Raw genomic sequence first — 25773 nt, forward strand, 5'->3', positions numbered from 1 at the left:
CTGACGTCGCTGAATAATTTCCAGACAAGTGACTTTTATAACCTCACATTCAACCGGGACGTGGAACAAGTGATGTATTAATCATCCAATTCTGGCAGAAAAAAAGCCAAATGAACTGGAGCCGTTAATCAAACAGCAGCAGGAAAATATGAGCAAAGAACAGAGGAAATAATTCATCCATCTGTGAGGAAATGAAAATGCTGTAGAGTGTAGATGGAATAACTCAGACACTTAATTAGACATACACTCTGTAATCTCAGAATATTGGCTCCAATGTGTTAGTAATTATAATGTATCAATAACAGCAAACACAACAGAGTGATCAAGTTTACATGTTTTTAGTTTATCTGCTTTTATTTTTCATTCTATTCAGCTCCCATTGGTTTGATCTGCTGAAAAACTTTAAGTAAAATTAAGGCTTGATGGATGGATGGAAATAGGAAGAAGAATTTATTGAACTGTGGCTGCTGTTTGTTGAACCGACTGTGTTGAAGGAAAGCAGCTGAAGCTGTGAGGAAGAGGAGGAAGAGGAGGAAGAGGAGGAGCTGATCTGTCCCTGAACTCTAAAGAGACTCAAACTTCCTCCTTCAGCTCAGCTCTCCAACATTAACTCTGCTCAACATGCTGTCTCTGCTCACATCTGGATTCTCTCTGCTGGTTCTGATCACTGGATCAGGTTGGTTGGAGTCTTTCAGAGAATAATCTGATCCTTGTTGTTCTTCACTTATATCACTTTTTTCTTCCTTCAGCTGTAAACTGTCAACAACTCACTGCAGGGAAGACTGAGGAGTTCAGTTCAGAGGGCAGCTCTGCTACTCTGACCTGCAGTTACACCAAAGATTCAGCTAATTATTTATTCTGGTATCGACAAAATCCAGGAAAACCTCCAGAGTTCCTGAAGTCTCACTCACCTTTCAGTGGAGCAGAAAGTCTGGACAGGATGACATTTAAAGGAAGCAAAGAAGAAATGTCCATGACGATCTCCTCTGCTGCAGTGACAGACTCTGCTGTGTACTACTGCGCTGTGCAGCCCACAGTGACAGGAAACACCAGAACCCTGTACAAAAACCTGCAGTACTCCACAGCAGCCACTAGAGGGCCTCACTCCCTGTTAAACCACTAAAACCTGCAGTACTCCACAGCAGCCACTAGAGGGCCTCACTCCCTGTTAAACCACTAAAACCTGCAGTACTCCACAGCAGCCACTAGAGGGCCTCACTCCCTGTTAAACCACTAAAACCTGCAGTACTCCACAGCAGCCACTAGAGGGCCTCACTCCCTGTTAATCCTCTGGTTGTTGAGTCTTTGGACTGAAGACAGAGACATGAAGCAGTAAAGATCAGAGACAGAGCTGCTGAGGAAGCAGAAAACTCTGATTGGTCGAGTTGAAGTGGCCCCGTGTTAGGACGGCCCTTAGCGGCTGGAGGATGTAGGAAACTTGAGGCAGAGAAACTGTGCAAACCCACTGGGTGTTTATTCACCAACATTTAACAGACAACAACCCTGCTTACAGTGGCCAAGGGTCTGAGCAGCAACACACACTGTGGCCAACATGCAGCCTTTTATAGTCGCTGGCTGTTCCAATTCACAAACCCACCAAGAAACGGTAAAACAAAATACATACACACAAAGTTTGACAAACTAATTAACTAAATCCTCAGAATAATATATATTGCTGAATACTATTAATTTTAAGCATCTCTAAAACACATTTTTATCAATATAAATCCAACATTAAATTTATAAAATGCCTAGCTCTACTGCTCCCCCTCTTTCATCTGCTTTGGTCTCTTCTGGAACCTTTAAAAGGTGCTCAGGCCCCCAGGGAATCTTTTAGCCTGAACACCCTGCAGAGGAAGAGAGAGGTAAGCCACACCCACACAAAGCCTTCAAACAATCAAAATACTTATATTATCCTTTTGTTTGTATTTTAACAGGACACCATCAGTTCCAGCTGAGATGCAACTGAATAAAACACACAATCAATAAAACATTTCAATCTGTTTGTATCCGTTTCATTTCATTCATCATGCATTTCTTTTATCATTTAACACATTTCAAGTGTTGTGCCGCCAAGTAATGAAGACCTTCATTACACCCCGCCCACTGACCTTCAGCTCATCCAATGACATCATTTCCTCCTCCTGCTGCAGTGGAAGAACCTTGTTGATCTGCTGTGTGGCTCTAAGGACTCCAAAGACATGTTGCTCTCCCTCGTTTTGCTTCTGTCTCTCAGTAGAGGTGAGTTTTAGATCAGGGATTCTAGTTCAGGTCCAGCAGGAGACAACATCTGGGTCTCCTGTCCTCCACTGGTCCAGACGTGGTTCTGACCTTCAGGCTCCTGTTTGTCCTCTAGAAACAACACGGTTCCTGATCATGGATCAGCAGCATCGTCTTCCTCCACTGAGCTGACCATCAGAGAGCTAACCCTGGCAGACACAGCTCTCTGCTACTGGAAACACAGTGATACAAAGTGGAGAAGAGGCTGTACAAAAACCTGAACACAGATATCTGACTCCTCTTCAAAGAGGAGGGAAGTGGTATTCACAGCTCAGCTTCATATCAGATGGATTCTGATCATTCCTGCCTGATCAGAGTCTCTGTGGTTGCAGCTGCTAATCACCGAGGAGCTCAGATACCTCACTCACAGGGCGTGTGGGGAAATAAAGACACCAGTAGAAATGCTACTCTTCCTCATTCAGTTTCTGCTTCTGTAGACGTTCCTCCTGATCATCAGACTCCAACAGTTTGAAAACACTTGTTAGGTCAGAATCTGATGAAGAGAATCATCCGTTCTCCATGCTAAGTTCGTGATGTATGAGATTACAGAAGAGTCAGTGAGCTGAATTCATGATTTCCATTTATTAATACCAAAATACTCCTGGTCCATTATGACCTGTTACCTTTAAGAGGGAGTGTCTGGTAAAACAATCCCAGTGGAGAAACATAAACCTTCTCCGAGTTCATTATGAAATCTACAAGGAGAGACAGAGAAGCTTCGGTCTGGACTAAAACATGCCAGGGAAACGTGTGGTGAAAACCATCAACAATGCTTGTTCCCTGTTTGCTATAGCTGACAAGCTAACCGTCCAGAAACGGAACCACCAGAACTCCAACACAGTGAATCTACAAACTTCTTAACTGAGAAAATGTAGGAATGTTTTCTGTCACATCAACACCAAATCTGATGTCGATGCTCTAGGGGTGTCAAACTCAATTTCACCGAGGGCCACTTCAGCATATTGGCCCCCCTCAAGGGGCCACATTGACGGTACAGATCAGGAGGGCATCCCTGCTAAAACACCCCAGACAAAAGGTTGACTTCCCTCATTCAGTTCTGTAGAGGCTTATAATGATTCAATGGTCCAGGTGTGTTAGAGAAGGAACCATCTAAAGCTGCAGATGGGAGCTCTGGAAAACTAGGCTTGGGCAGCCCTAGCATAAATGTATGAAAATACAATGTTAAAAACACCTCATATTGTTAAATAACTGATTTTATGTATTGAAGTTTTAAATATTACATTTCAGTTTCCATGGATGTAAAATTTCTGCTCAGTTTAAAAATTACAATATTTAAATCAGTGATTAAAGGTGAGCAAGCAAATAAAAAAAACAAGTCACATGGGCAGACATTATAGACTTTACGCATAGATTTAGTCTCAGAGGCAACTGAAACCAATTAATTAAAAACATTCTTTCTGAATATCATCTCATGGTCTCTGAACTAAATGCGTCTTTCTGACCGGGAGCTGACGGCGTGTTGAAGAGTTATGGACCGGACGGTTTGGAGCGTCTGGTTAGGAAGCGAATTACAAACCTTTGGTTGAAATGTAGTTTGTAGTCAATTCGTGCTCAAAACCTATTTTAAGTCTATCATCGGCCTATAAAATGCTGGGGGGGCCACATGTAAAGCAAACATGATAACCACTACACTACAGGAACTGAACTTCTCTGCTTTGTTTCAGTTTGAGGTTCCAAAGTTGATGATGTGAGATGCAACATGAAAATTTCAACTGAGGTTTGCATTCAGATGCCTGGATTCAGAGTACAGACCATGACACCACAGTGCCTTGTTGGCCTTTAGTAAACACCTGTGATGAATAGAACATGCAAAATCTGTTTCTGTCTGGTTTCAAACCAGAGACCTTTTGCATGTAAAGCAAACATGATAACCACTACACTACAGAAACTCAGGCTCTTTGCAGTGTTCCTGGTAGATGATCCACATTTTGTTAGAGACTAATGTCAACGATGGGCATGGAATAATGTCAAATATTTACAGATCATCTCAGAGAGCACAGTAACTTGGTGAACAAACTGTCAGACTTATACTTGTGCCTAATTTCACATTACAGTCCATAAACTAAGCCCGGGGTCAAAAAAAAATTATTGAAAATGTCATTAGCAGAGACAAATGGCTCTACAGAGACTTGGCTAAATGGCTAAAAAATAAAATCAATACTTATGAATAAAAAATGGTTCAAAAATAAATTTAACACATTAAAATAAAAAATATCTCTGAAATACAATCAACACTTGAAAATTAAAAATGGTTCAAAAATAATATCAACACTTCAAAATACAAAATCTCTGGAAAATAAAATATGATGTATGTTGTTTTGAAAAACATTAGAATATAAGCGCTTCTATCAAATCTTCATTGTGGTAAAATCATGTAAGTTCTTCTTAAATCCATGGAAACTCAACAGTTTGTAAGGTAGGTGAGTTAGCTCAGCAGGTTAGAGCACCATGCTGGTAATGCTGAGGTTGTCAGTTCAAACCCCGTATGGGGCAATTCATGTGTAAGGTCTTTCAGACAATCAACACTTCAAAATAAATAAGGGTTCAAAAATAAAATCAACACTACAATAAATAAGGTTTCAAAAATAAAATCAACACTTCAAAATAAATAAGGGTTCAAAAATAAAATCAACACTTTACAATTAAAAATGGTTCAAAAATAAAATCAACACTACAATAAATAAAGTTTCAAAAATAAAATCAACAGTTAAAAATGTATTATGGTAACTGTTTCTGTCTGTTCAGTCCATAAAAAAAAAATACAAAAAATGTATTGAAGATATCATTAGCAGAGACAAATGGTTCTACAGAGTGCAGGAGAGCAGCGTTCTGGAGGACAGTGACACTAATTTAAGTGAAGTCACTCAATTTAATTTATTAAAAGTTATTGGGGTGGTTTTTGTCACTACGAGTAAATGTAGATGCATTTATCTGCTTAATCTGTGATGGGATCTGGATTCACGGTGAATATTAACTAAACTGCATAAAATGCGACTAAATAGCCGATGTTACTATGATTGTAATTTCACGGATAAAAATAGTACATGACCGATTTTTTTTATGTTGTCGGTCAAGATAAGGATAACAAAAAAAGTCTAGCGCCACCTGCTGCCCTGACACCAACTCACACATCTTCATTCTCAGTCTTACTTGTAAATCGATTTTTCTTTTCTTGGACGTTTTGATGTTAGCTTGTCGATGTCTCAGTTTTATTCGCTGGGAAAATCAATAAGCAGCTTGAGGTGACTCTGCTGCTCTCTAGTGGCGAGAAGCCGCAATGTTGGCTGGTAACAATCGGAATGCATTGTGGGAGATGTAGTTTGTAGTCAATTCGTGCTCAAAACCTATTTTAAATCAGTCATGGGCCTATAAAATGCTGAGGGGGCCACATAAAATGACATAGTGGGCCACATGTGGCCCGCGGGCCTTGAGTTTGACACATGTGATCTAATGTTTAAGGAAAGAGACAATTCTGTCAGCCATGGAAACCCAAAGGCATTATACATCGACTGACAGGTTTCCGTGGTTACCGCAGGACTGAGGCTGGCCTAGTCAAAGTGTTCAATGACATGAATACAGACTGTGGAAGAACCACAGTACAGGTTCTGGTTCTGTTGGACCTCAGTGTTGACCATGACACATCACTGAACGGCTGAAGAGCTGGTAGGGTGCTTTGGTTCCAGTTCTGGACTTGTTCCAGGTCTGGACTGGTTCCGGGTATGGACTTGTTCCGGTTCTGGACTTGTTCCAGGTCTGGACTGGTTCCGAGTATGGACTTGTTCCGGTTCTGGACTTGTTCCAGGTCTGGACTGGTTCCGGGTATGGACTGGTTCCGAGTATGGACTTGGTCCGAGTATGGACTTGTTCCGGTTCTGGACTTGTTCCAGGTCTGGATTGGTTCCGGGTATGGACTTGTTCCGGTTCTGGACTTGTTCCGGTTCTGGACTTGTTCCAGGTCTGGACTAGTTCTGGGTCTGGATCGGTTCCAGGGCTGGACTGGTTCCGGGTCTGGACCGGTTCTGGTTCTGGATCGGTTCCGGTTCTGGACTTGTTCCGGGTATGGACTAGTTCCGGGTCTGGATCGGTTCCAGGGCTGGACTGGTTCCGGTTCTGGACTTGTTCCAGGTCTGGACTGGTTCCGAGTATGGACTTGTTCCGGTTCTGGACTTGTTCCAGGTCTGGACTAGTTCTGGGTCTGGACCGGTTCCGGGTCTGGATTGGTTCCAGGGCTGGACTGGTTCCGGGTCTGGACCGGTTCTGGTTCTGGATCGGTTCTGGTTCTGGACTTGTTCCGGGTATGGACTAGTTCCGGGTCTGGATCGGTTCCAGGGCTTGACTGGTTCCGGGTATGGACTGGTTCCGGGTATGGAGTGGTTCCGGGTCTGGATCGGTTCCAGGGCTGGACTGGTTCTGGGTATGGACTGGTTCCGGGTCTGGATCGGTTCCAGGTCTGGACTTGTTCCAGGTCTGGACTGGTTCCGAGTATGGACTGGTTCCGGGTCTGGATCGGTTCCAGGGCTGGACTGGTTCCGGGTCTGGATCGGTTCCGGTTCTGGACTTGTTCCGGGTATGGACTAGTTCCAGGGCTGGACTTGTTCCGGTTCTGGACTTGTTCCAGGTCTGGACTAGTTCTGGGTCTGGACCGGTTCCGGGTCTGGATTGGTTCCAGGGCTGGACTGGTTCCGGGTCTGGACCGGTTCTGGTTCTGGATCGGTTCCGGTTCTGGACTAGTTCCGGGTCTGGATCGGTTCCAGGGCTTAACTGGTTCCGGGTATGGACTGGTTCCGGGTATGGACTGGTTCCGGGTCTGGATCGGTTCCAGGGCTGGACTGGTTCCGGGTATGGACTGGTTCCGGGTCTGGATCGGTTCCAGGTCTGGACTTGTTCCAGGTCTGGACTGGTTCCGAGTATGGACTGGTTCCGGGTCTGGATCGGTTCCAGGTCTGGACTTGTTCCAGGTCTGGACTGGTTCCGAGTATGGACTGGTTCCGGGTCTGGATCGGTTCCAGGGCTGGACTGGTTCCGGGTCTGGATCGGTTCCGGTTCTGGACTTGTTCCGGGTATGGACTAGTTCCGGGTCTGGATCGGTTCCAGGGCTGGACTGGTTCCGGTTCTGGACTTGTTCCAGGTCTGGACTGGTTCCGAGTATGGACTTGTTCCGGTTCTGGACTTGTTCCAGGTCTGGACTAGTTCTGGGTATGGACTGGTTCCGGGTATGGACTGGTTCCGGGTCTGGATCGGTTCCAGGGCTGGACTGGTTCCGAGTATGGACTTGTTCCGGTTCTGGACTTGTTCCAGGTCTGGACTGGTTCCGAGTATGGACTTGTTCCGGTTCTGGACTTGTTCCAGGTCTGGACTGGTTCCGGGTATGGACTGGTTCCGGTTCTGGACTTGTTCCAGGTCTGGTCTGGTTCCGAGTATGGACTTGTTCCGGTTCTGGACTTGTTCCAGGTCTGGACTAGTTCTGGGTATGGACTGGTTCTGGGTATGGACTTGTTCCGGTTCTGGACTTGTTCCAGGTCTGGACTAGTTCTGGGTCTGGACCGGTTCCGGGTCTGGATCGGTTCCAGGGCTGGACTGGTTCCGGGTCTGGACCGGTTCTGGTTCTGGATCGGTTCCGGTTCTGGACTTGTTCCGGGTATGGACTGGTTCCGAGTATGGACTTGTTCCAGGTCTGGACTTGTTCCGGTTCTGGACTTGTTCCAGGTCTGGACTAGTTCTGGGTCTGGATCGGTTCCGGTTCTGGATTGGTTCTGGGGTCTGGACCGGTTCTGGTTCTGGATCGGTTCCGGTTCTGGACTTGTTCCGGGTATGGACTAGTTCCGGGTCTGGACCGGTTCCGGGTCTGGATCGGTTCCAGGGCTGGACCGGTTCCGGGTCTGGACCGGTTCTGGTTCTGGATCGGTTCCAGGTCTGGACTAGTTCTGGGTCTGGACTAGTTCCGGGTCTGGACCGGTTCTGGTTCTGGATCGGTTCCGGGTTTGGACTGGTTCCAGTCCGACAGAAAGAATTGGGATTTCTTTGTTTCAACAGGAAACTTCTCATTGAAGAGGTCAGAGGTCAGAGGTCACAGTGGGCTTCCCCAAGGTTCAGTTCTACCACCTCTCTTATATCTATAAGCTCCTATTGGCTCAGGTTAAAACAGGAAATCAGACCAGTTACCATGACAACGCAGACGCTACACAGCTCTACATTACGATGTCACCAGGCGACCTTTGACCCGACCCAATCCCAGATGCCTAGAGCAGAGAGATGTGTGTACGTCTCTCACTCAATCCAGTTGTCATGGAAATTGTGAGCGAACTTTTAAAGTGTCGCAGAGACCAGAAAATGCGATTTAGGCGTCTTTCAGTGTCCTGGTTTGGAGCGAATCGATTTGTTTACGTTATTGTAACGAACAGGAAGCTGAGGCAGCAAACCAAGACGGACAACACGACTCAGAAACACTTCGTGGCTCTGGTAAGGCACAGACCCACCAGTGGAATGGCAGCGTTCGCTGCAGCAGAACTTATTCTGAAAACTTGTTTCCATCTTCCCTTTAGAGCATTAAGTCCTTTAGAAAAGTCAGTGACAATAACAATGAAACTGAGGAGCTCAGTTTGAATGTTGCCGTTTCTTTCAACCTTTTCTAATGTGAAACTTCAAACTGTGCATAAAAACCGCTGAACACACAAAGCAGAGAGACAACCGTTGGCGTCTCTCGGCTTTGTGTCCTTCATGGTGAAACCAACGTTAGAGACATTTATGGAGGAGTTTTGATTAAATGTATGAGGTCGTTAATCTGTTTTTTGGTTTTCTGTGCTCTTACGTCTGTGATTGTAATTGATCTGAGCATGCATCAATAAAAGGAAGCTGTGGCGTCTCTAGTGTTGTTCTGCTGCCGGTTCACACCAAGCAGAGTTATGTTTCTCTGCCATAAACTGGTTATTGTTTCTTTAAAGTGGCTTTTGTGTGCCGCCCAAGCAGGCAAACTCCACATATTTCTATCTTGGTTTATCTAGACAGACAGAAAAACAAGAAGTGAGGTCAGGAGAACATTAATTGTTTTACTAAATCAGCTTCAATCAGCTGGAAGGAGAATTTAAATCCATCCTTCTGGACTAAATCACAGAATCTTAACCGTCTCCTGCTGGACAGACTGGGTCACTTTTTTCTAAGATTTGTAACAAGCAGAGTTTGTAACATCTGATCCACCAAACCTGCTTCCTCTCCACCAGGGGGCGACATGCTCCAGCAGGCGGCGCTCTCCTTGTGCTCTGTGCTCCAGCATCGTGTCAATAAGAAGTGGTGCTGTGAAGAGAACAACAGTCAGACTGAATGTTGAACATCAGCTGCTTTCTCCTGCTGGTTTAAACCTTGTTGGACAGATGGAACATTGGCTGTGGATTATTCTGGCTGCTCTTTTCTCTGGTAAGATACAAAGATCAACATGTTTCCTCCACATGGAGGAGAAGTCTGGAAAGCTGCTGATTGTTCTCCTTTAATCAATCATCTCTATTGATCCATCTCTTCCTCTGCATGTTCTGTTCTTCCCCAGAGTGTAAAGGAGACTCAGTGACGCAGACAGAAAGAGAAGTTGTTGCTGCTGCAGGAGAAACTCGGATTCTGGGATGTACCTTTAAACCCAGTGGTGGAACTGATGCTTTGTTCTGGTATAAACAAGAAGAAAACAGTTTCCCAAAGTACATGCTCAAGCAATACTTCAAAACCAGAGACAAAGCTCCAGAGTTCAGCAACAACAGATTCAATGCAGAGATCAACGACAAATCCTTCAACCTGACGATCCAGGATCTCCGTCCGTCAGACTCTGCTGTGTACTACTGCGCTCTGCAGCCCACAGTGACAGGAAACACCAGAACCCTGTGCAAAAACCTGCAGTACTCCACAGCGGCCACTAGAGGGCCTCGTACATCAGGTTACATTAAGATGAGCTGCAGCTACTGGAGCCAAACTAACCTGAAGCAGCAGCATCTCCACCTGGTTCAAACTGGGAGAAGTCAGTGAAAACCAATGGAACCAGTTAGTAAACCCACTGGTCCCAACCAGCAGCTACTGGTGGATAAAGCACTCAGTTTCATTACCTGAGTGAAACAGCTGATCCTCCTGGTTAAATAATAGTCCAATAGTTCTGCCAAAGTACTACTGAGTATGTGGTTTCAATAATACTTCAGTAGTGAAAGTATTTAAAAACTGGAAGCTTATTGGACAGATGTATAACTCCAAATATACAATAATAATGTCTCTAGTGTTTACGGTTCTTTTCTGGTCTCGTTATGATGCCATGCACTGTTCAGTCACTCTTCAGTTTCAGTCGGTGGTGGCAGCATGGCTGCCGCTCTGGACCCATCTGGGTCACCACATCTATATCTAATACACGGCGGCGCTCGGTGAAGTGTCATGCCCAGGGACCACAGCCTCACTCAGCCAGGGATTTGAACCAGCGCCTCTGAAGCCTCGGTGATCCTGATTACGAGCTCAGTTAGTTTCTATTGTCACCAATTAAGTGACTAATTAAGGAGCTCTTGGGTGGAAATGGTTCACTCAGAGCTTTTTACGTGTAGTTTGTAATATTTCTACTAGTTTAATTATTCGGAAATGATATTTGTTACTAGAAACACATTTGTAGAAAACAATCTGAAGTTTATTTGGTAGAAATCCATGAATAGAACAAACGGACTAAGAGTCTAAAGTCTTAAATGAGTCGAGTGCTGCTCACATCAGGATCTAAACCAAATCCCACAGTAGAGCTGGAACTAAATCACTTTTGTTCACCCTTTGTTTTGGTTTGTCCTCAGAAAACACTAAAAATAAAAATCATGTTAATGCTGAACATGATGGAGTCCCTCTCATGTTCAGCAGACCGGCTGCCTGATCCGGACCCTGTAGATCAGTGTCTCCTAACGATCGTCCTCCAGGAACCAAATCCTTCATGTTTCAGGATTTCCTGCTTCAGCTCGGCTGATTTCAATCGACGGGCGTTTTCTGAATCAGCTGAATCAGACGGATTAAAGCAGAGAAACATGTAAAGAGCAGAGAGCCTGGAGGACCAGCACTGGGAGATGCTGCTCACTGGTTACCATGGTTACCAGCATTTAACATGAGCTAGCATGTTCTCAGTTTTACTACAACTGTTTAACTTGGCATGATAAAAGTCTTAGTGACCCGTCAGCATTAATGAAGGAGCCGATAAATGATTCGAAGTCTCGGATATTATTGATACTGATATTAAAACAGTTTGTTCATGTTAGACCATCAGCTGTCAGTCAGACATGGTGAGCAATAAAGGCTCCAGAACAAGGCTTTCCTAAAATGTAAGTTTTCATAATATAAGAAACAAATTAATATTTAGCAAGTAAAGGACATGTAACGTCTGGGTTGTATTAGGGAAGGAGAAGAGGCGGCAGAAAATTCACAACCACACCGATACTGGGAATTCCACAGTGTTGTCCTTTAATGAACTCTTCACCAACCTTACAAAGCCCGGTTGAACGGCTGCTATATTATCAAACATGAAAATGAGCAGAGTCCAAACTACCCGTAACGTTACTAAAGTTAGAGAGCTAACATGTCCATGTGGCAACTATAGCACGTTTCTCTCACGCTCTCTACAGAGAAGCCGCGGCGCAAACACGTGACGTCATTAGAGATACTGGAGTATCTTAAAGAGACACTACACAACTACAGCTGTTACATATTCCCCCCGGTCAGAAATAGGCTGCCCTCAGCCGAACACAGCAAAGGCACAGTCAATACTTAACAAACCGCCATACATGGATAAGTTGTTAAAAGTAAACCGGGAATATACAGCACAATATTGAAAGCTGACCTACATGACAGTATTTTCAGCAACCAAAATATCTACTTTGACGAGTACTATAAAAACAGAAAAAAATAAATAAGGCAGTCAGGACGATTACAAAAGTGGAATTGTTTTGTTTTTTTTTTTCAAAAATGCTAGAACCCATAGCATAACGTGTTAAACGTTTAAACGTGACCTCAACAAAACGTAAGTGACAGTCACAGAACACTACTGAAACTAGCAAAACAAAGTTCAAACAAGGTCACTTCAGGTCAAACCTGGAGGTATGAAAAGGGTTGGTCCACCTATTGACTGACCAGTCAGTGGTGACCCTCGGAACACGTCTCGGTCTAAAATTATAAGAGACACCAGCAGCACACCCATTGTCCGCAGGGGGCAAACTGTTAAGAACTGTCTCCAAAGCAGTGTTGGTGTCTTGGACAGGGTCGTGGTCTAAAAAGGCTGGAACAGGATCTGTGCATTCCAAATCAGTTTCGACTGGGACGTCATCAGAGACGATATCAGCGTCGACATCATAGTCAGGCTCTGGGTCCAAAAGAGCCGGGGGCAAACAAATGGAAACCAAATCTGCAGAAGTTGTTTGCTTTGCGTGTTTGTTAGATGAAGCTGTAGCCCAGGTGTAGAATGGTTGAAGGTTTGCAACATGAAAAACTCCAGCTTCCTCTCCAGTGTCCGCTTTGGTTAGATAATAGTTCACATCGGACATCTTTTTGTAGACACGGTAGGGACCCTGGTAGAGAGGTGCCAATTTTGCTGAAAAGTTAGATGATGCATCCGACTTTGGGTGTGATTTTGCTCTGACCAGGTCTCCGACTTTAAAAGAGACTGGGCGTCGTCTTAGATCATAGTAATGCTTTCGCCTTCTATGACTTTCTGTGAGAACTGTACGAGCATGGTCATGAGCATCTTGAATCGAGGCTCTCAGGTGATCTGGGTAATTAGTCTCAGGGTCGTCCATCCCTTCCCACGACGGCTGAGTGATGAGGTCCAAGGGAGTGTCTAACTCTCGTCCGTAGAGCATCATTGCGGGGCTCAGACTTGTACTCTCATGAGGTGCAGTACGCAGCGCGAAACAAATCTGGGGAAGATATTTGTCCCAAGAAGTGTGTTTGTCCTCAATATATGCTCGAATGGCTGTTTTTAACGTGCGATTTACACGTTCAGTTGCATTAGTTTGAGGATGGTAGGCAGTTGTCATTCTGTGCTCAGTTCCAAGTGTTGACACCACATGTTCAAACAGTTCACTGATGAAAGGTGTTCCCCTGTCTGAAATAAGGTACTTTGGGGAACCATGTCGGGCGAATATGTCGGTGATGAACTTATTAGCAGCAACTCGAGCAGTTGCTTCCCTCACAGCACTCGCTTCAATCCATTTGGAGAAATAGTCCACAAAAACAATGATATATGCATTTCCCCTTTGAGTGCGGGGTAGTGGGCCGATGTAGTCCACACCCGTGTATTCCCATGGTCTCTGTGGTTGGATTGGGACCATGAGGCCTGCTGGTTTTCTCTGAGTTGGTTTAGTGACTTGGCACGAACGACATGACACCACATATTTCTTTACATCAGAGTTCATGTTTGGCCAGAAGAATCTGAGACGCAAGCGTGCCAGAGTTTTTGCAACACCCAGATGTCCGGCTGTAGGATGGTCATGATAATACTTGAGCAGATAACTACGGAGTGCAGTTGGAGCAAAAAGTTTAATCTGCTTGAGTGGGTGAAGACCACACTGTGTTTTCGGATCAATGAAATATAAGAGTCCATCTTGTACAATGAACTTTTGCAGATCTTGGTTGTCCTCCTCACTCTGTTGGTCGTTTTCGAGTTGGCAGAGTAAGTTGCCTGTGACTGGGTCCTCCAGTTGCAACTGACGAACATGAGGACGGTCTGACACAATTACAGAGGGCAGAGCACGAAGATCCATGCTTCCAATCACGGCATAGGGAGGAAGAAGATCCATGGGCGTGTCCACGTCTGGGAGGGGATTACGTGAAAGGGCATCAGGCACCTTATTATGTTCTCCAGGTTTGTGGATGATGCTGAAGTCAAAGTCCTGAAGGCGAAGAGACCACCTTGCAAGCCTACCAGAGGGATTGGGTCGAGACATCAACCACTTGAGGCTGCTGTGGTCGGTGTAAATAGTCACATGTAAACCTTCGACATAAGGACGGAAATGTTCCAATGCCCAGATAACAACTAAACATTCTTTTTCTGGAGTCGAATAGGGCTTTTCTGACTTATGCAGCGAACGGCTAGCAAAAGCCACAACTACATCTTTGCCGTTCTCATCCCTCTGCATCAATGCTGCTCCGAGTCCAGCATCACATGCATCAGTGTGGATGAAGAACGGACACGTAAAATCCGGGAATTTCAGCACTGGTGCCGAAGTTATGGAATGTTTTAGAAAGTCGACAGCTGCTTGGCACTCGTCGGTCCATTTGAATGGTATGTCCTTAGTGAGAGTGAAGAGTGGCTCTGCGTGACGTGCATAATCTTGTACAAAGCGGCGGTAGTAGCCAGTTAAGCCAAGAAACTGTCACACCTGCTTTGTCGTGGATGGCACTTTAAACTCAGTTACAGCTCTCACCTTGTCTGGATCGGTATGAATTCCGGATGTTGTGACACGGTAGCCGAGGAAGGTGAGTTCCGAAAGGCAGAATTGACATTTGCTCAGTTTCAATGAGAGGCCAGCAGATTTAAGCCTGTCAAGGACCTCCTCTAGGTCAAGCAGATGCTGCTCAAAAGTTGGTGATGCGACAACAATATCATCCAGATACACTGCACACGACTTATAAATCAGGCCAGCTAAAACATTGTTCATAAGTCGCTGAAAGGTCGCAGGAGCATTACATAGACCAAAAGGAAGGACCTTGAACTGAAACAGGCCACAATGCGTGATGAAAGCAGTCTTTGGTTTAGCCTGTTCGGCAATGGGGACCTGCCAGTAACCTCGAGCAAGGTCTAGTGTTGTCAGGAACTTTCCTCTTCATAAAAAGTCCAATGACTCATCCACTCGTGGGAGTGGGTAAGAGTCTTTTACAGTCAGCTGATTCAAACCCCGGAAGTCAACACAAAACCGTGGTTCACGGGGAGGTTTGGTCACAATGACCACAGGAGCTGCCCATGGTCCAGACGCAGGTTCAATGATGTCATCCTTTAGCATCTTTTGCACTTGTTCTTCAATGATTTGCTTTTTAGCTGGGGAGGTGCGATAAGGCGGCAAGTTGATTGCCTTTGCATCCCCAGTGACGATGACATGTTCTGTCAGAGAAGTGCGACCTAAATGACCATCAAACAGATCACTGTAGTTATCTATTAACTTTAACAGTCCATTTTTTTCCTCAGGATTTAAGTTAGCTTCTTCAACTTTTTCCTTAAGTGAGAGCTGTGGAGTGTTTTGTAGAGTCATCATTCCACATTCAAAATCAGCCTCCACAAAGTCATTTTCGCAGGGTTCATCCAGAAATGGGGGATTGTCATCCACAATTACTGTTCTGGTTGGAACATGAATTGTTAGTGAAGTGCGAGTCATAAAATCCATCCCAAGAACTAAGGGGGATGAAAGTTCCTGCACTATCACAAATCGTTGATAGACTGACTTGCCCATAAATCCAATGGTCAACCAGGTTACACCTAACGGATTGCAGTCAGTGCCGTTGGCCAGTCTTATGGGTGGGGAATGCCACTGATCCTTTAATGAGATATTTTGGGTCTTTTCGGGTATCAAGTCTGCGTTTACTGCTGAAAGCGACGCACCTGTGTCAAGTGTGGCCTCCAGAGATGTTCCTTTGAAGTTCACTTTAACTCTGAAAGGAGTATTCCAAGATGATTGTGAAGTTCCATCTTCAATGTGATTGAGCATAGGTGGTGAACTCGGAACTGATAAAGGCAATGAAGGCAGAGTTACTGACTGGGGGAGGGTGGGCCCTGTGAAAAACTCTCCCCCCTCTGAAGTTTCCCTGCTTTCTACTCGCTGGTTGTGTTTCTCTCATCCTGTTAGTGCTTTCTTGTTCTGTCGTCTGTGTGCCATGACACTCAGTGGAACAGTTCGGGCATGTGCGGGATGTAACACCAGGCATGGAACATCTAAAACAGTAGGGACCACCATCAGTTTTATTTTTCAGCTGAACTCTTGATGGCTGTGACAGGCTGGTGCCGAGAACGGAATGGAGCTCATGGGCGCGCAGCACCAAATCCATTACTGACCTGACAGGTGTTCCATACAGTGCCACCCTATACTTCTCTACTGCATGTTTACAGATTAGGTTAATTTGCTCCTGCTCAGGCAGAGGGTTCCTCAGTCTTTTGAACTCACTGATCATATGGGTCACAAATGTAGGGAGAGGTTCTTCAGGGTGCTGGAAACAGTCCAAGATCCCTCTCATAATATTCTCCTGGTTGTCAGTAGGCAAGAATACAGTTCTGAAAAGTTCACAAAATTCAGCCCATGTAGATACATGAGAGTCGAGAACATTAAACCACTTCCTTGGTGCCTTAGCTAGAAAATGTGGAAGTTCTCTGAGAACCTGTGTGTCCGTTAAGTCCAAAGACGTCTTGTCAGCATTGACAGACACTCTGGTAGTATTAATTAACTCCAGTGAATCCGAATGTGTCTGGGACAAAGCCCTCGTGGTCTGAGTGGGGTCGGGTGCTGAGTCGCATTGTTCTTTTTTCCTGGCGTGCAGACTAGGCACATATGGAGTAGATGACGCTTGAGGAAAAGGCTGAGTAATCTGAGCAACTGGGACTTTAGGGACAGCTTTAGTTTGTTGAGTCCATCGTTCCAAAATATTTTTCTGGAGATCCAATGAATCATGCAAACATTGTTGAAGCATGTCCACCTCTTCTTTCAGACTTTGTACTTTAAGTTCCAGGTCATGGGTTTTGGGCCTGACGGTACTTTGGCTTGGGAGCAACCTAAAGTCCAAATCATCACACGGGTCAGCCAAATCAGGATGAGTAGCCATCATGCACACTTATGTGAACCTGAGTCTGTGCTAGGATAAATTCGGTTCTGTCTTTTGCTTTTATTATATTTTTCAAGTACTCACGGTTTCAGTTCGTATTTTCTGATGGACTTAAAGTCTTGCAGCCCTGATCCGGTACAGAGCTGAGTCCAGTAAGAAATTGCCGAAGGGAGTGTTCAGAAAAAAAAAAAGCCTGCCTCGCGCTTAGCAGATGAGGGGTTTTTTCCTCTTCCCTTTCCCGTGCACATTCAGAAATTATAAAGCAAAATCCGTCTCACGTCTACGCGCTGCAGTTGCTCCAAGTTGTCACGGTAAAGGGTTTAAACCTGGGACCGTGTTATATTCCAAAAACGGCGTTGAAGATTCTGCTCGTTGCCGTTGAAAAAACTCCGAAGTCCGCGTCTGGCCTAGCTCGGTTCGTTCCCACGGGGTATGGCGGCGGACGTCCACTATACTGCAAAGTACTTCTTCCACGTTTCAAACATCAGCTGGTAGAAGATACTGCCTTCTGAGGTCCAAGAGAAATTGTTCGGGCGCCATTTGTAACGTCTGGGTTGTATTAGGGAAGGAGAAGAGGCGGCAGAAAATTCACAACCACACCGATACTGGGAATTCCACAGTGTTGTCCTTTAATGAACTCTTCACCAACCTTACAAAGCCCGGTTGAACGGCTGCTATATTATCAAACATGAAAATGAGCAGAGTCCAAACTACCCGTAACGTTACTAAAGTTAGAGAGCTAACATGTCCATGTGGCAACTATAGCACGTTTCTCTCACGCTCTCTACAGAGAAGCCGCGGCGAAAACACGTGACGTCATTAGAGATACTGGAGTATCTTAAAGAGACACTACACAACTACAGCAGCTGTTACAGACAGACGAGGTGGAATAATTTGGTCATAATTAGACCAAAGGAAGATGCTCTGCAGCCGTTAAGGTGATGAACTCAGAAACTGAACCTGCTGCAGGTTTGAGGTCCAGAGACGTGATCAGCTCTGATGGCAGGTTGGAAACTATTTCATCAGCCTAAATGTTAATAGTTTAATAATTAGAATATTATATTCTGACCTGCATTTAGCAGCTGCTGACCAACGTGACGATGATCCTCCATAAGGAAACCCAAGCAGGACAAAAAGGATTCTTCTTCTCCTCCCTGCAGCTGGTTTAGAGCTGAATATCGCCACCTGCTGGGTGTAGCACATAATTTTACTGTATTAGTGAAACAAAAGAGACAAAAATGACAAACAAGGTCAAAAGAACAAGAGTCTTTAAAAACATTTCCAAATAAATTCTACTCAAAGTGCAAACTGTGAAAAACTGAACTTTGGTCCAGTAAATGTCTCTGTTACTGCAGACCTCTGGCCATGTTGGAGATAAACTTCCACATATTTAGGAGTCGGGTTATATTTCACCATAGATCTGAAATCATTCATTCTAACGATGATCCCACAGCTTTTAAAGGTTTCTCTAATATTTCTGCTCTAAAGCGAACAGCAGGGAGCAGCTGGGAATGTTTGATCTGAAATCACTTCAGGATATTTTTCATGAAGAGACAAACAGTCTGATTCTAACTGGCAGACCACACTTAGAAATATGATCATAGATCTTCATACAAAAAACCAACAGCCTCCTGGTTCTGACCAATATCTCATAAAGAAACTTTGTTATCCAACACATATTTGCTGATTGACCCAAAACTCCAAACTTTTTCCTCATTAGGATCAAACTGTCCTCTTCAATAAGCAGCAGAGACGTAATGAGACGATATCTAGACACTTTGCTCTGTAACTTCTCCTGATTGAGACAAGTCTTTATTTTAGGTATTTTATCATCTGAAAAAAAAAAGCTTTATATTTCCATCACAAAGCAGCAGAAACTGAGTCTGTTAACCAGGAGGAAGAGGAGGAAGAGGAGGAGCTGATCTGTCCCTGAACTCTAAAGAGACTCAAACTTCCTCCTTCAGCTCAGCTCTCCAACATTAACTCTACTCAACATGCTGTCTCTGCTCACATCTGGATTCTCTCTGCTGGTTCTGATCACTGGATCAGGTTGGTTGGAGTCTTTCAGAGAATAATCTGATCCTTGTTGTTCTTCACTTATATCACTTTTTTCTTCTTTCAGCTGTAAACTGTCAACAACTCACTGCAGGGAAGACTGAGGAGTTCAGTTCAGAGGGCAGCTCTGCTACTCTGACCTGCAGTTACTCTAAAACTGCTGTTTATGATGATTATTTCTTCTGGTATCGACAATATCCTGGAGAACCTCCAGAGTTCCTGATCTCACACTCAGGAACAGGAGCTCCAATGTCAACGTCGCTTCCTGGTTTCTCCTTCAACGTGAGTGAAGATAAAACCCGGATGGATCTGCTGATCTCCTCTGCTGCAGTGACAGACTCTGCTGTGTACTACTGCGCTGTGAGGCCCACAGTGACAGGAAACACCAGAACACTGTGCAAAAACCTGCAGTACTCCACAGCAGCCACCAGGGGGCGACATGCTCCAGCAGGCGGCGCTCTCCTTGTGCTCTGTGCTCCAGCATCGTGTCAATAAGAAGTGGTGCTGTGAAGAGAACAACAGTCAGACTGAATGTTGAACATCAGCTGCTTTCTCCTGCTGGTTTAAACCTTGTTGGACAGATGGAACATTGGCTGTGGATTATTCTGGCTGCTCTTTTCTCTGGTAAGATACAAAGATCAACATGTTTCCTCCACATGGAGGAGAAGTCTGGAAAGCTGCTGATTGTTCTCCTTTAATCAATCATCTCTATTGATCCATCTCTTCCTCTGCATGTTCTGTTCTTCCCCAGAGTGTAAAGGAGACTCAGTGACGCAGACAGAAAGAGAAGTTGTTGCTGCTGCAGGAGAAACTCGGATTCTAGGATGTAATTATGAGAGCATCTCTGTGACGCCTACATTGTTCTGGTACAAGCTGGAGGAAAACAGTTTCCCAAAGTACATGCTGAAGCAACAAACATCGACAACATATAAAGCTCCAGAGTTCAACAGCAGCAGATTTGATGCTGACCTCAATAAAACCAAGAAATCCTTCAACCTGAAGATCTCGGATCTCCGTCCGTCAGACTCTGCTGTGTACTACTGCGCTCTGCAGCCCACAGTGACAGGAAACACCAGAACCCTGTGCAAAAACCTGCAGTACTCCACAGCAGCCACTAGAGGGCCTCACTCCCTGTTAAACCATTAAAACCTGCAGTACTCCACAGCAGCCACTAGAGGGCCTCGTACATCAGGTTACATTAAGATGAGCTGCAGCTGCTGGAGCCAAACTAACCTGAAGCAGCAGCATCTCCACCTGGTTCCTGTCCAACAGTTCAAACTGGGAGAAGTCAGTGGAAACCAGTGGAACCAGTTAGGAAAACCCCTGGTGTGTCGGAGATAAACTTCCATGTATTTAGTTGTTTCAGCTCCACTCATAATTGATACAATGATCCAACAGTCTGTGAATGTTTCTTCGTAACAAACATCTGTGAAGGTTTTTGCTTAAAATAATTGAAGGAGTTTTATTCTGAAGAGCTCCAAACAGTCTGATCCTGTTCCTGTAAATCAGCTGCTGTTACCGACTGAAGACGCTTATCAGCCTCGAACCTCGCAGCTCAGAGCTGCTACTGCCATGTGGTAACCAATGAAACTCCACCACTGCAACCCTGTTGCCATCATCTAGCAGACTGATCAAATACGGAGGCCATAAACGGCCAAACGGGGTAAAAATTGTAACTTCGATCCAATATGGCCGACTTCCTGCCTGTTTCTCATAATTTCTGCAAGAGTTTTCTGTACGTCTGAAAGTTGTCCAAGTGAACCAAACTTCATAGGTGTCCAATAAAAGGTCAATATCTGAATGTTGCCAGGGGGCGCTGTTCAGCTGTTCCTGTTGTCACTTTTGTAAAAATATGTAATTTTCACATGACTGATGCATCTGCACAATTCAGGGAGTTTTCATATGTTTAGGCCTCCAAACAGAAAACTGATTTAACAGAACAATAATAAAGGCTGCAGTCACATTAGACCTCCTTTAAAAGAAGAAAATACTTTTTCTGCTGAGTATATTAAAAGCTTTTAACACAACACAGATCTACTGATTGACCCAAAGCTGCAAATGTTCCTGTTTTCTGCTTGGCTTCGCTGACCTTGGTGACCTCTGCATCTGGTCAGGTCTATGAACTGGGATCGTCTCCCAGAGCAGCTGCAGCTGATGAACGTCAGACTCTCTGGTTGATTTGGGAACTTTTTAATGTCACCTTGTCAACTAAAACCTTGGACTCATTCCTCCTTCTCTGGGAGGCAGAAGATTCTCTGCTCTCCATCCACTTCCTTCAAGGAACGACATTCATAATGCAGAACATCAGAAAAACTGACATGATAATTTGGGAATTTAAACTAAGCCAAAGTTTTCATAAACTTATCAAAATCAAACCATCAAACAGGAGAAAATATTCTTTAACACAGAGACCTGACGCATACGGCAGTACAGAGTGGTAGTCAGTAAAGTTTGTAGTTTATCAACAAACTGTGGTTTGTTATCCAGATTAAACCAAGGCTTCCCCCAGTGTATTATAAGCCTGGCGGCCCGCCATGCTTCACTAGCCCCCGCCAGGCTAAGCGTTGCTTCTTTTATTTTTGCAAAAATAATCCAATCCAATCCAACTTTATTTATAAAGCACTTTAAAACAACCACAGCTGATACAAAGTGCTGTACATTAAAACACAATAATAATAAAAATAAAAAAAATCTCTTACAGTTTAAAAACAAACAATTTAAAACTTGATCCTAACTGGAAAATTTACTGGAATAACTGGAAAATTTTAAAACAGCGCGTAATTTTTATTTATTTATTTTATCTTAAAGTGTCTCTGTTGTTCTGAGCGTTTCACTCGTGGAGCAGATTTATTCCTAAAATATGGATTTATAGTTTATGCATTAAGCCGGCAGAGCGGATCTATTGCACAGCCGGCGCCTCTGTGTGCTGCTGCATCTCTGAAGTTTACCTCAGGGTGGATCACACGCCTCCTTCCACTCCAGCTGGACACCGGCTGACCTGGACGGATGTTCACATCAACTTCCTGTGGGAAGTTATGATTCTTTGGAGAAATGTATATATCAGGTGTTGAATTAGAGGAATAAAATGTTAAACTTCTTTGCTCGTTGTTTTCCTCTAGTCTCCAGAATCCAGAGCTCCGCATGTACGAAGTGGAAAACACACAGAGAACAACCAGTGGCCATTCAACTTCAGACATATCTAGAGTTTAATTCAGACAATTAAATGCACAGAAAACAGATCAGCGTCGCACCCAAACCATCAAGAAGTCCAAACCATAAAACAGACATTAATTACCTGAGAAAAGTAGAAAATTAACAAAATACAAAGAAATATCCTAATGAATTACATTTTAAAAGCATTATGTATTACTATCATCTTTAACAGGCGATTCCATAATATCCTAAATACTAGTTTTGTTTTCTGAAGGTTTTAGTTTTCTGGCCTCATAGAAAACACCAGAGAATGTGACCTGGTAGTAAACAGACAGAAGTTTTCTCTCCCATCCTGTTTCCCATTACTTTAGTTTTTGTGAACTGCCAGCACAGCACATCCGTTTCCTCTGATAGGAGAAGACATTCTCTGCTGAAGGCCCTTTTTCAAAACCCTGTTGATTTTATGTCAGTTAAGAAAATCAGTCGTTATTTAAATCATTATCCAAATCTACCTGAATTAAAATCTACTCAAAATATTCATGCTCTAATATTTCACATGCACCAAGGTTAACTGTTGCTAAAATTAATATATTCAAACTGATGTCCCCAACTACATATAGTTAAGTTCAAAAACTAGCATATTTTAAATTTACTTTCCAAACACAAGGTAAGAGTTTAAACCCACCGTGTTAGCTCTGGTTGTGCAGCTCTACATGAACCGCAGGAATATTTGTGAACAAAGGATTATGCATCGTTTACATCTCAACATGCTGCCCAGCGTGTGGCTCTGTCTGCGCTGATGAAGTTCATGTCTGGTCCCGGTTGGTTGGAGCGTTAGTGGTTAATGAACCACCGCTAACCTCATCATGCAGGTTCAGCCTGGTGAGGAGCTTTTGCTCCTCGTAGTCACATCCCGCTGGTTTTACATTATTTTATTATTATTTGTAGTGTTATTAGTTACACGAAGCACCAAACCGTATCAAATGTTTTGTCCACTTAGTCAGAGTTAATGAGCGCGGCTGCAGGAAGATCTGAGAAACTCGACCAACCAAAACAGTTTCTGTGATTCTTATTAAAACTCAGCAGACAGAAATGTTAAAGCTGCTAAAGCCACATTAGCAGCATTTAATTAAATCTCCTGTTTGTTGCCCAGAGCAGAGGATTTAACTCATCCTGCAGGGCCGGTCCAAGGCTGCATGAGGCCTGGAGCAGAGTCTGACTGAGGGGCCCCTCTAGCTGCTAAAACCATCAGCAGCTTCTGTGTTGGATTTAATCTGGGAGAGGAGGAGGAGTTTAAACTGGCAGCATCAGATTGTTGCTATGGTAACAAAACAATCTAACCATGAATATTGTCCTTTGAAGTTTTACAAAGTAAACTTGCCACCTCCTAAAATCTTTTAATTTATTTATGTTGAAACCATTAAATCAAATTCAGCTGCATTGATCATCTGAATAAATAAATGCTACATTTCTGTATCTGTGTTAAATTTTGTCATTTATGGCCCCTGAAGCCCTGGGGGCCCATGGAGCCGCTGACTGAATTTGGATTAAACAGAAGTGCAAATAATTGATATTCATCTTAATTGTACTTTTGATTTGTTGTTTTTAAGGCCAGTTGTGGGTTTAAATGTCGTTTCACTGGAGATGTTTTCCTGTCACGTATAATTACCCATCTAAAAACACAGTGGATCCTAAGTGGATCCTCAGTGGGACCCAGTGGATCCCCAGTGGATCCCCAGTGGATCCTCAGTGGGACCCAGTGGATCCCCAGTGGATCCCCAGTGGATCCTCAGTGGGCCCCCAGTGGATCCCCAGTGGATCCCCAGTGGATCACCTCGGCGCCCCAACTGCTGGGCTGAGCAGGTTTACTGGGGGAAACCCTGCCACCAAGTTCTTATTTAGGATTTTATGTAATTTATTGTTCTGAAAGTCCTGAAATCATTTTATATTCCCAACAGAAAACAGCAGAAACTGAGTCTGTTAACCAGGAGGAAGAGGAGGAAGAGGAGGAGCTGATCTGTCCCTGAACTCTAAAGAGACTCAAACTTCCTCCTTCAGCTCAGCTCTCCAACATTAACTCTGCTCAACATGCTGTCTCTGCTCACATCTGGATTCTCTCTGCTGGTTCTGATCACTGGATCAGGTTGGTTGGAGTCTTTCAGAGAATAATCTGATCCTTGTTGTTCTTCACTTATATCACTTTTTTCTTCCTTCAGCTGTAAACTGTCAACAACTCACTGCAGGGAAGACTGAGGAGTTCAGTTCAGAGGGCAGCTCTGCTACTGTGACCTGCAGTTACACCAAAGATTCTGTGCAGTTTTTGTTCTGGTATCGACAAAATCCAGGAAAACATCCAGAGTTCCTGAAGTCTCACTCACCTTTCAGTGGAGCAGAAAGTCTGGACAGGATGACATTTAAAGGAAGCAAAGAAGAAATGTCCATGACGATCTCCTCTGCTGCAGTGACAGACTCTGCTGTGTACTACTGCGCTGTGAGGCCCACAGTGACAGGAAACACCAGAACCCTGGACAAAAACCTGCAGTACTCCACAGCAGCCACTAGAGGGCCTCTCTCCTTGTTAAACCACTAAAACCTGCAGTACTCCACAGCGGCCACTAGAGGGCCTCACTCCCTGTTAAACCACTAAAACCTGCAGTACTCCACAGCAGCCACCAGGGGGCGACATGCTCCAGCAGGCGGCGCTCTCCTTGTGCTCTGTGCTCCAGCATCGTGTCAATAAGAAGTGGTGCTGTGAAGAGAACAACAGTCAGACTGAATGTTGAACATCAGCTGCTTTCTCCTGCTGGTTTAAACCTTGTTGGACAGATGGAACATTGGCTGTGGATTATTCTGGCTGCTCTTTTCTCTGGTAAGATACAAAGATCAACATGTTTCCTCCACATGGAGGAGAAGTCTGGAAAGCTGCTGATTGTTCTCCTTTAATCAATCATCTCTATTGATCCATCTCTTCCTCTGCATGTTCTGTTCTTCCCCAGAGTGTAAAGGAGACTCAGTGACGCAGACAGAAAGAGAAGTTGTTGCTGCTGCAGGAAGCTCAGTGACTCTGGGATGTACCTTTGAAGCCAGTGTTTATTCGAATGTTTACCTATTCTGGTATAAGCAAGAAGGAAACAGTTCACCAAAGTACATGCTGAAACGATTCTCATCAACACGAGATAATGCTGCAGATTTCAGCAAAGACAGATTTGATGCTGAACTCAACACTGATAAGAAATCAGTCAACTTGACGATCCAGGATCTCCGTCCCTCAGACTCTGCTGTGTACTACTGCGCTCTGCAGCCCACAGTGACAGGAAACACCAGAACCCTGTACAAAAACCTGCAGTACTGCACAGCAGCCACTAGAGGGCCTCACTCCCTGTTAAACCACTAAAACCTGCAGTACTCCACAGCAGCCACTAGAGGGCCTCATGAACCAGGGTGCAGATCCATAAGTTATAGCTTCTTAAAAAACTT

The 25773-nt window shown here is 44.4% G+C and overlaps 2 long non-coding RNA genes across 3 annotated transcripts in view; one reads left to right on the forward strand and one right to left on the reverse strand.

The window, feature by feature from the left end:
* LOC148154480 (uncharacterized) overlaps positions 1-2207 on the reverse strand; it is a 4286-nt gene extending 2079 nt beyond the window's left edge. Inside the window, exon 1 of one of the 2 annotated variants that reach the window (XR_015765854.1) lies at positions 2112-2207. This is a non-coding gene — a long non-coding RNA (uncharacterized LOC148154480). Of the gene's footprint in view, positions 1-911; positions 1076-2111 lie in introns of those variants that run through there. The other variant, XR_015765853.1, reaches the window with a different exon arrangement.
* On the forward strand, positions 1164-2687 carry LOC148154481 (uncharacterized). Its single transcript, XR_015765852.1, has 2 exons — positions 1164-2241; positions 2357-2687. It is a non-coding gene; the product is annotated as an uncharacterized LOC148154481 (long non-coding RNA).
* The last annotated feature ends 23086 nt before the right edge of the window (positions 2688-25773 follow it).

The sequence above is a fragment of the Poecilia mexicana genome, unplaced genomic scaffold (genome assembly GCF_051168715.1).
Source record: "Poecilia mexicana isolate PSO_F unplaced genomic scaffold, ASM5116871v1 scaffold_17, whole genome shotgun sequence".
Taxonomy (NCBI): domain Eukaryota; kingdom Metazoa; phylum Chordata; class Actinopteri; order Cyprinodontiformes; family Poeciliidae; genus Poecilia; species Poecilia mexicana.